The 9,753-nt window shown below is 45.6% G+C and overlaps 1 long non-coding RNA gene across 1 annotated transcript; it reads left to right on the top strand.

Annotated features, from left to right (window-relative positions):
* Positions 1-2,564: 2,564 nt before the first annotated feature.
* Positions 2,565-4,056, top strand: LOC105858155 (uncharacterized). The gene is made up of 2 exons (XR_001147994.3): positions 2,565-2,937; positions 3,183-4,056. It is a non-coding gene; the product is annotated as an uncharacterized LOC105858155 (long non-coding RNA).
* The last annotated feature ends 5,697 nt before the right edge of the window (positions 4,057-9,753 follow it).

Here is a 9,753-nt window from a genome sequence, read left to right as displayed (position 1 = left end):
CAAGCTTCACGTCTGAGCTGTTTCCTGAGTCACACAATGTCCCGGACACCCTAGTGATGGGGTGGGGGAGGAGTGGAGGAACACTGGGGGGGCTGCGGGAGGGGCCTTCTGTCCCTGACAGCCCCTGGGGAAGTGGGGGTAGCAGGGCAGTGTGTCTGGAGGGCAGGTGATAGGGGGGAGAGCTGGGCTCCTGGAACCCTGAGGTGGGGGCTTCGCTTATGTTTGTGGATTGTCTCTCCTTCCTAGAGATGGGGACTGCAAGGTGGCTTCCCCTGTGACCCAGGAGAGTCAGGTCCTGGAGACAGGTGTGGGTGGTGAGAGATCTCTCTGTTCCTCTTCCCGGGAGAGGATGCTTAATTTGCCAGGTCGGTACAGATGCTTCTCGGAGAACCTGCTACTTGTCATAGTTTGAAACCACTCACCTTGGCAGAGGGAACCCAGGGGACTTCTGGGCCTTCCCTTGGCACTTGCTGGGACTTATTTTTCTCCTTCTGGGGAGTGGGCAAGATGCTGGGGTGGTTTTGGGGAAATCCAGGCTTTCCTTTGGAGGGGAATGTGTAAGACTGTCATTATCCATGGTAAGTGAACATAGTCTACTTTCAGTTTTGCAGTCTGGATTATCTATATGTCAATGGAAAAAAGCCAAACTCTGTAAAATAATTTTAAAGAGATTTATTCTTAACACAAGACAGACACTAGAAAAATAAATAAATAAAAAATAAAGAGATTTATTCTGAGCCAAATTTGAGGACCATGACCTGGAGCCGCTGCCAAGAGGCCTTGGGCAAGTGGGCTCGCTGTGGCTGGGTTACAGTTCAGTTTTATACATTTTCAGAGAGACAGGGGTTACAGGCAAAGTCACAAATCAATACATGAGAGGCATACATTGGTTTGGCCCAAAAAGGTGGGACATCTCGAGGGGGCTTACAGGTTATAGGTGGGTTTAAAGATTCTTTGGCTGGCAATTGGCTGAGAGAGTTAGACTTCATCCAGAAGACCAGAAAGGATATGCTTATTTTAAGATAAGGGTGTGAGCACTCTGGGAGGTCGTTTTTAAATTTACAATAGGCACCTGCTAGGATGCTTTAAGATGCTTTAAATTTAGGAATAGGCATCTGCTAGGATGCTTGAGTTAAGACAGGGGCTTCTTATCTTTTAGGTGATGTTAATGCCATACCAGAATCAGGTTGGGAAGTAAACCACCGTCGCTTAGTGGTAATTTACTGTTTGTCAGCCTGACCCAGCTGGCCTCCTTAGGAAGGAGTTTTTAGCAAAAGAAAAAGATCAGAGTTCAGTCCTCAGTGGAAACAACTAAAATATCTATCAGTTGTGAATTGGTGAACAAAATAGTCTATCCATGCAATGGAATATTATTCAGTAATAAAAGGAATGAAATACTGATACATGCTACAACATGGATAAACCTTGAACACATTTTGTTAAGTGAAAGAAGACACTCAAAAAGCCACATGTGGTATGAATACAAGTAAGTGAAATGTCCACAATAGGCACACCTACAGAGATAGAAAGATTAGTGGTTGCCTAGGGCTGGGGGTTGGAATGGGGTATAAGTACAAATGAGCATAAGATTTCTTTTCTTTTCTTTTCTTTTTTTTTTTGAGACAGAGTCTCACTTTGTTGCCCAGGCTAGAGTGACTGCCATCGTGTTAGCCTAGCTCACAGCAACCTCAAACTCCTGGGTTCAAGCAATCCTGCTGCCTCAGCCTCCCGAGTAGCTGGGACTACAGGCATGCACCACCATGCCCGGCTAATTTTTTCTATATATATTAGTTGGCCAATTCATTTATTTCTATTTATAGTAGAGACGGGGTCTCGCTCTTGCTCAGGCTGGTTTTGAACTCCTGACCTCGGGCAATCAGCCCGCCTTTGCCTCCCAGAATGCTAGGATTACAGGCGTGAGCCACCACGCCCGGCCAAGATTTCTTTTCTGAGTGATGAAAATGTTCTAAAATTAGATTGTGGTGATAGTTTTACAACTCCATGAATATACTATTATTTTCATCATAAATATTTCAGTATCTCTAAAAGATAAAGGCTCTTAAAAAACCACCTCAGTATTATTATTGTTTCTGAAAAATTTGCAATAATTTCTTTTTTTATTTCAAAATATTATAAGTGTACAAATGTTTTTGGTTACACGGATTTTTTTCTTTTTGAACTTAAAATAGGGGTGGGGGCTGTGAGGAGGAGTGCTCAGGTGCGTTTCTGTTGTTGAGACAGAGACTCACTCCCTCCATTGCCTTGGGTAAAGCGCAGTGGCGTCCTTGTAGCTCGCTGCAACCTGCAACTCCTGGGCTCAAATGATCCTTCTGCCTCAGCCTTCCAGGTAGCTGGGACTACAGGCGTGCTGCAACGCCCCGCTGTTTTTTTTCTCCCTTCTTTTTTAGTGGAGATGGGGGTCTCACTCTTGCTCTGGCCAGGTCCGTGGGGACTTTACAAACCAGAACCGCGGCAACGCTGACTGGCGCCGCTGGAAACCGGCGCCCAATGGGAGTGAGAGCCGGGGCCGCGTCAGCAGTATCCGGGAGGAAGGAGCTGACGCGGGCCGGGACCGGGAGAAGTGAACCTCGGGACACGGGGAGGCCCCAGCGCCGAGCTTCCCCGCCCCGGACCCCGCCCTCGGACGGACCCTGCGAGCCACGCCCGGGCCCTGCGACAGTGCCCTGACCCCTCGTCCTGCAGAGGGCTCTTTGTCACACTGTCTCCCTAAGCCGTCTGAGGAAGCCAGGCTGGCCCAGCCCCTGCCTTCACTTCCCGCCCTGGAATCCCGCTCCCTGGACTGGACTCCCTGCCTCCCACTCCTTTCCTCTCCCCCGACTCTTCTAGAAGAACTCACCCCAGGGAACTTGATGCCGGGTGCGCTCGCCCCGGGACAGGAGGTGTGGAGACGGGGGCTTCTCTGTAAACCTGCAGACGGTGAGTCTAAATGCACCACAGAGAGACTCGTGGAGACCAGTTTCCTTTGTGTGTTGACTGGGGTGGGCAGCACGGTCTTGTAACCCCCGGAAGATCAGGAATCTGAGGTGTAAAAGAAGTGGGTTGGGCCCCCGGTATGTAAGTGTGTCTAAAGGCGTTAGACTCACAGCGCTCCCGAGTTTTACTTTCCCAGACGGTGTGTCTTGGACTCTGAGTTGTATTTTACAGTTATCTTCGTTCTACAGCCCCGAGTCTGTGCGTGAGTCCAGGACGTCGCCTCATACCCAGAAGCACAATTCGTTCCTGTCTATTTCAACCAGGAGTTCTAGGACTTTAATCCCGTCAACGCCGCACGTGCTCAGTCAGACTGTCCCTGACCCGCGCTCCGCCTTGCCCGTTTGTATGAATTATTCACATCTGAGCTGTGTGTATATTTTGGGGGGACACTTGGTATTTTTTTTAACCCGATTAACTTTTAGGAGGCAATTAGTTTTTAGGCAGCCTCACAAATATATTAATTACCAAATGCAAAGAACACCCTGCTAGGCTTGTGAATATGCATATTAAAAATCTATAAAATGCTGAGCTTAAATCTGAGAATTCTGCTGCTTTAGAACTCTTTCCCTCTGCTCCTGTTCCTCAGCTCCTGCTTCTCCAGCCCTTCCCTCTGTCCCTGTCATCCCTCAGGCCACTTCTCCCTCAGTCCCACCGCCTCTCACTCCTGACCTGTGGCACTAGCACTGTCCCCTCACCTGCTGCCCACAGCTGTCCTCCCCATAGTGCTCAGCAGTCCTGCTAATGTGAGTCAGATTCTGCCATTTCTTCACTTAACATGCTCCCAAGGGTTGGTTTCACTCTTGTGAAGCCTCTGGAATGTAAGGCACGTGGGCACAGGGGCTTTGGGCTGTTTGGGTCAAAGTTCTATCCCCCGTATGTAAAGACATACTGGTACATAGTAGGCACTAAATTAATCTTTGCTGAATGAGTGAACAAAATATGATTGTAGTAAAATTTAATCACATAAAAATGATAAACCGAAAAATACTAAAAAATTTAGGTAAGATTTTATTTTATACAAGTAATTGCGTGTCAGTCAATAAATTCATTTGAGTGAAAAAATGTTCTGTGCTCATCTATTGAGCCTGTGTATTAATTTTCTGTTACTACATAACAAATTACCACAAATTTATTGGCTTTAGACCATATCCATTTATTTGTTTACTATTCCCTAGTCAGAAATCCGGGCATGGTGTGGATGTGTTCTCTGTTCAGGGTTTCACAAAGCTGTGTCCTCATCTTGAGGTTGGGGCCTCCTCCAAGCTTATATGGAGCCTGTGGGCAGAATTTAGTTTCTGGCGTTGGTTGTAGGACTGCGGTGCTCGTTTCATTGTTGGCTGTCAGGGTGGAGATGGGGGGGCTGATCCCAATTCCTGGTGCCCCCAGCAGTCTCTGCCACACGGCCTCTCTACTTTCAAAGCCCAAAGTGAAGGAAATCACTCACACTGAGTCCCTCTCATGCTGGGAATCACATTCCCAGGAGGAATCCAGTCCTTTTAAAAACTTACCTGATAAAGATAGTCCAATCCAGGGTAGTCCCTTGTCTTAAAGTCGACTGATTTGGGACCTTAGTTACATCTGCATGTCCCTTCGCAGCAGCACCTACACTAGTGGCTACTGAGTGACTGGGGGAAGGTGAATAAGCAGGGGTGGGTATTGGGGGACATCACAGAATCAGCCTAGCATGGCCTGGACCTTTGTGTTCAGTTGGGTCACAGTTGGAAACAGAAGTTAAGAGAAATAGATAGTCGTGAGTGGTAATAAAATACACCCTATTTAGCCATTTATTTCCAAAGTGCTTGTACAATTTAGCTTTTAGCAGGAATGTGGCAGAGTTTAGCTTGCCCATGTGTTCTCAAAACACTCAGGTGAAAGTGAGGAATGAACAGTTTTAGTCTCTTATCTCGGCTTCAGGATGACCAGACGTTTTTCCTCAGGACTCTACTAGTAACTCCCCTTTCTCACTTTTATCCCACATACTATAGCATTATAACTCTTATCTTATAGATTAAAATGATACTTCCTTTTAGCATGACCACACAGGGTAGTTTTATATGTTAGGAAGCTTCCAAAGTAAAAAGGAAAGAGTGGAGGGAGGGAGGGAAGGAGGGACAGAAGGAAGAAGGAAGGAAGGATAAAAGACAAACAAGAATAGACAAAGAACAGAAGGAGAGGAATTGGAAACGGCAAGTATAGCTCACATTAGCAAAACACAAGGAAATAACAGAGATGCAGATAATACCTATGGAATACTAGGAACTTAAGAGAGCTTTGTTAGGTATCTGTTGCTGTGTAACAAACTACCCCCAAATTTAGTGGCTTAAAACAACAAACATTTATTAACTCAAAGAGTTAATACAATCATCAGCAAAGTGGAGAAAAAAGGCTGGATAAACAGAAGGATTTTACAAGCTGCAATAAGTAAGAGGTCCTGTGTGTGCAGATGGAAATGACTTTGTTAGTCCGAGTCCTGCAAGAAGCAGATGACAAGGTGGGACTAAACTCAGCAGCATTCACGAGGGGCCGCACCTGGCAGAGAACTTGGGGAGGACCAGGCCACCCTGGGGAAGCCGCAGACCCAGGTGCGGGTCTGAGCCCACGTGGCGGGCTGGAGAGAAGGTTCGTTGGACACACCCTAGACCACAGGCAGCCTAAGGGGAGTTGAGCAAGGCCACGGAGGAGTCCTCCAGCCTCAGCTGGCCATCAGAGGAGTCCCCTGTGTCCCAGGAATGGGCCTGCCTCAGTGTCCCTGCTGTGACCCGTCACTGTCTGGGGACAGCCCGTGGGCAGCAGGGCCTCTGCACCAACGCTGCTGGGGTTTCAGAGCACAGGAGCGGGGCCCTTGGCACCTTCCCTGGCTTGACTCACACCTTCCTTCCGGAGGGGACTGGGCCCGTGGAGGTGAAACCCTCTCAGGCTGGGTTGCCGGGTGATTCGGTACACACTTACAATGGGACGAGGGGATGCCGAAGCCCCAGGTGGGTCCCTGGGTTCCACACAGTCTCCTCCTGCCCTCTGTGTGGAGCACCTCTGCCTCCTCCTGGGGGTCAGGGTCCCTCCCTGCCTGGAGGGGACGGGCTCCTCTTCTCACCTGCTGGTCTCTGGGCACGCGCTGTCCAAACTGCCCTGGTGGCAACTGGAAAGTGCAGCTCAGTGGCTCTCGTTTGCCCCCTAGTCCGATGGCCTCGCTGGGAACCAGGGCCTGCCACCCTGCAGAGCCAGAGCTCAGAGATGGGAAGTGCAAATCCCAGTGGGTGCGTCTCAGCGACGGCACAGGGAGCCGCTCCCGCTTCCACCCCTTGGTTTCTGAGCCCACGTGTCCTTCCTGCCGAGAACACACCCTAGAGAGGCTCTGGCTCCGTGAGCGCACTGTGTCCTGAAGGATGGCGCCCGCCTCAGAGTGCGTCCTCGAGGCGGGCACTGAGCTGAGCCTTTACAAGGCCCGAGCAGGCTGCTGAGTGGCCGGCAGCCCCGGGTGGCGCAGACTGTGGCTTGAGCAGGGGGTCCCGCGGCCACGGGCCAGGCTGCACCGCCTGCCCTGTGCAGTGGGTGCCCCAGTGGGGTGCTGTGCCGAGAGCAATTCCGAGCCTGCGGATCAGAAATGCCAACAGCCTCGGGTGGTGGAGCTGCCTGAGGGTCCGAGGGCAGGAGAGGAAAGCCCACCCGTGGAATAGGCGTCTGTCCTGCAAGGATGAGCCCCGGCCCTTCCAGGATTGAAGGGGCTCAATGTAGTCAACTCACTTAGTGGCTAGTTGGTCACCTAAAGAAATAGGGCTCCATCACGGCCCATCATTTGCCTTTTTTTTTAATAGGTGGAGTACTGGTTTAATGCCAAAGGTGAAATTTGAATAATTTAGTATTTTGCTGCAAAAATACATTATCCTGATAGCATTTTAGGGACCTGAATAAATTATGAACCTACTTATTCCCATACGTATTTAAATGAAACTAGAAAATATCTATAGATTTCTTGTGGTACAATATCAAATTATTTACCACTTCAGTGCTTTGGGGGAACGCATGAAAAGAGCTGAATGCCCTTTTGTCCATTGACTTTTTAAAAAATAATTCAGGATATTATTATGGGGGTACAAAATTTTGGTTACATGTAATGCATGTGCTTTGCCCAGGCCAGGGCTATAAGCCTGTCCCTCTTCCATGCAGTGTGCTCTGCTTCCATTAGTTGTGCGTTTGCTCCTGCCACAACCCCCCTCACCCTCCCCAATCTGAATGGCACCCAGTGAGTGTTACTAGCGTGTGAGCACCTTAGTGTTGGTCAGTCAGTGCCAGTTTGATGGTGAGTACTCGTGGTGCATATTTTTCCATCCTTGTGATACCTCACTTCGAAGGATGGGCTCAATCTCTATCCAGGATAATATAGAGGTGATAGTTCACCATTGTTTTTGTAGTTTAGTACTTCATGGTATACATATACCATATTTTATTACTCCACTCACGTATTGATGGGCACTTGGGTTGTTTCCAGGTCTTTGCAATTGTGAATTGTGCTGCTATAAACATTTGAATGCAGATTTCTTTATTATAAAATGTCTTGTTTTTCTTTTGGATAGATGCCTAGTAGTGGGATTGCTGGATCAAATGGTATTTCTATTTGTAGCTGTTTGAGGTATCTTCAAATTACTTTCCACAGGGGTTGTACTAATTTGCTGATAGAACCCATTCTCACTGGAGTTAGGTAATATTTCATTGTAGTTTTGATTTTCATTTCCCTAATGATTACAGTTGAACACTTTTTTATGTTTGCTTGCCATTAGTCTGTCTTCTTTTGAAACATTTCTGTTAATGTCCTTTGCCCATTTATTGGTGGGGCTGTTTGATTTTTTTCTTGTTGATTTTCTTAAGTTCTATATAGATTCTTGTTATCAGCCCTTTATCAGATGTATATAAAGCAAATATTTTATCCCATTCTGTAGGTTGTCTATTCACTCTAATGATAGTTTCCTTGGCTGTGCAGAAGCCTTTTAATTTGATCAGGTCTCATTTTTTTATTTTTGTTGCTGCTGTGATTGCTTTGAGGGTTCTTTTCATAAATTCTTTACCGAGGCTAATGTCTAAAAGAGTCTTCCCAACATTTTCTTCCAGAATTCTTAAAGTTTCACGCCTTAGGTTTAAGTCTGTTGTCCATCGTGAATTGATTTTTGTGAGAGGTGAGAGGTGGAGATCCAGTTTCAGTCTTCTGCATGTGAATATTTTCCCAGCACCACTTACTGACTAGAGATTCTTTTCCGAAATGTATACTTTTGTCTGCTTTGTTGAAGATTAGATGACAATATGATGATGGTTTTATATCTGCGATCTCCATCCTATTCCAAAAGTCTTTATATCTGTTCTGGTGCCATTACCATGCTGTTTTGGTTACTACAGCCTTATAGTTAAGTTTGAAGTCTGGCAGTGTGATGCCTTCCAATTTGTTCTTTTTGGTTAAGATTGCTTTGGCTACACAAGGTCTTCTCTGGTTCCAGATGAAGCATAGAATTATTTTTTCTAAATCTGTAAAGAATGATGGTAGAATTTTGATAGGAATTGCATTAATTCTGTAGATCACTTTAGGTAGAATGGACATTTTAACGATATTGATTCTACCAATCTGTGAGCAGGGTAGGGATTTCCATCTGTGCACATCATCTATAATTTCTTTTCTCAGTGTTTTGTAGTTCTCCCTATAAATAATTCTCACCTCCTTCATTAAATATATTCCCGAATATTTAAATTTCTTTGATGCTATTGTGAAAGGTGTTCCATCTTTGATTTAATTTTCAGCTTGACTGTTATTGGCGTATATGAATGCCACTGATTTTTGTGTGTTTATTTTGTATCCTGAGACTTTACTAAATTTGTTTATCAATTCTGGTAGTCTCTTGGTTGAATCCTTGGGATTTTCTAGATATAATAGCATATCATCAGCAAAGAGTGAGAGTTTGACCTCTTCTGCCCCCATTCAGACACCCTTAATTCCCTGTTCTTGTCTGATTGCTCTGGCAAGGACTTATAGCACTATGTTGAATAGAAGTGGAGATAGTGGGCAATGTTGTCCAATTCCTGTCCTAAGCGGGAATGCTTTCAGTTTTTCTCCATTCAGTATGATATTGGCTGTGAGTTTATCATATATGGCCTTAATAATTTTAAGGAATGTCCTATCTATGGCCATTTTAAGGGTTTTTATCATAAAAAGTATGCTGGATTTTTATCAAATGCTTTTTCTGCATCTATTGAGAGAATCATATGGTCTTTGTTCTTGCTTTTATTTATGTGGTGAATTGCATTTATAGATTTGTGTATGTTGAACCAAACTTCCATTTCTGGGATAAAGCCCACCTGGTTATGATAAATTATTTTTTTGATGTGCTGTTGGATTCAGTTTGCTAAGATTTTGTTGAGGATTTTTGCATCTGTATTGATGAGGGATATTTGTCTTTAGTTTTCTTTTTTTGTTGTGTCCTTTCCTGGCTTTGGTATCAAGGTGATATTGGCTTTGTAGAATGAGTTGGGGAGGATATCATCCTTCTCAATGTTTTGGAATAATTTTTGCAGTATAGATATGAGTTCTTCTTTGTAGGTTTGGTAAAATTTGGGTGTGAACCCATCTGGCCACCGGCCTTTTTTTTTGGAAGATTTATTATTGCTGCTCCAATTTCTGCACTTGATATTGGTCTGTTCCAAAATTCTATTTCCTCCTGATTGAGCTCAAGAAAGTTGTGTGTTTCCAAGAATTTGTCCATTTCTTTCACATTTTGTAGT

Source organism: Microcebus murinus, chromosome 5 (assembly GCF_040939455.1).
Source record: "Microcebus murinus isolate Inina chromosome 5, M.murinus_Inina_mat1.0, whole genome shotgun sequence".
NCBI classification, from domain to species: domain Eukaryota; kingdom Metazoa; phylum Chordata; class Mammalia; order Primates; family Cheirogaleidae; genus Microcebus; species Microcebus murinus.
Note: the sequence above shows the minus strand (reverse complement) of the source record. Positions and strands in the feature narration are given on the sequence as shown.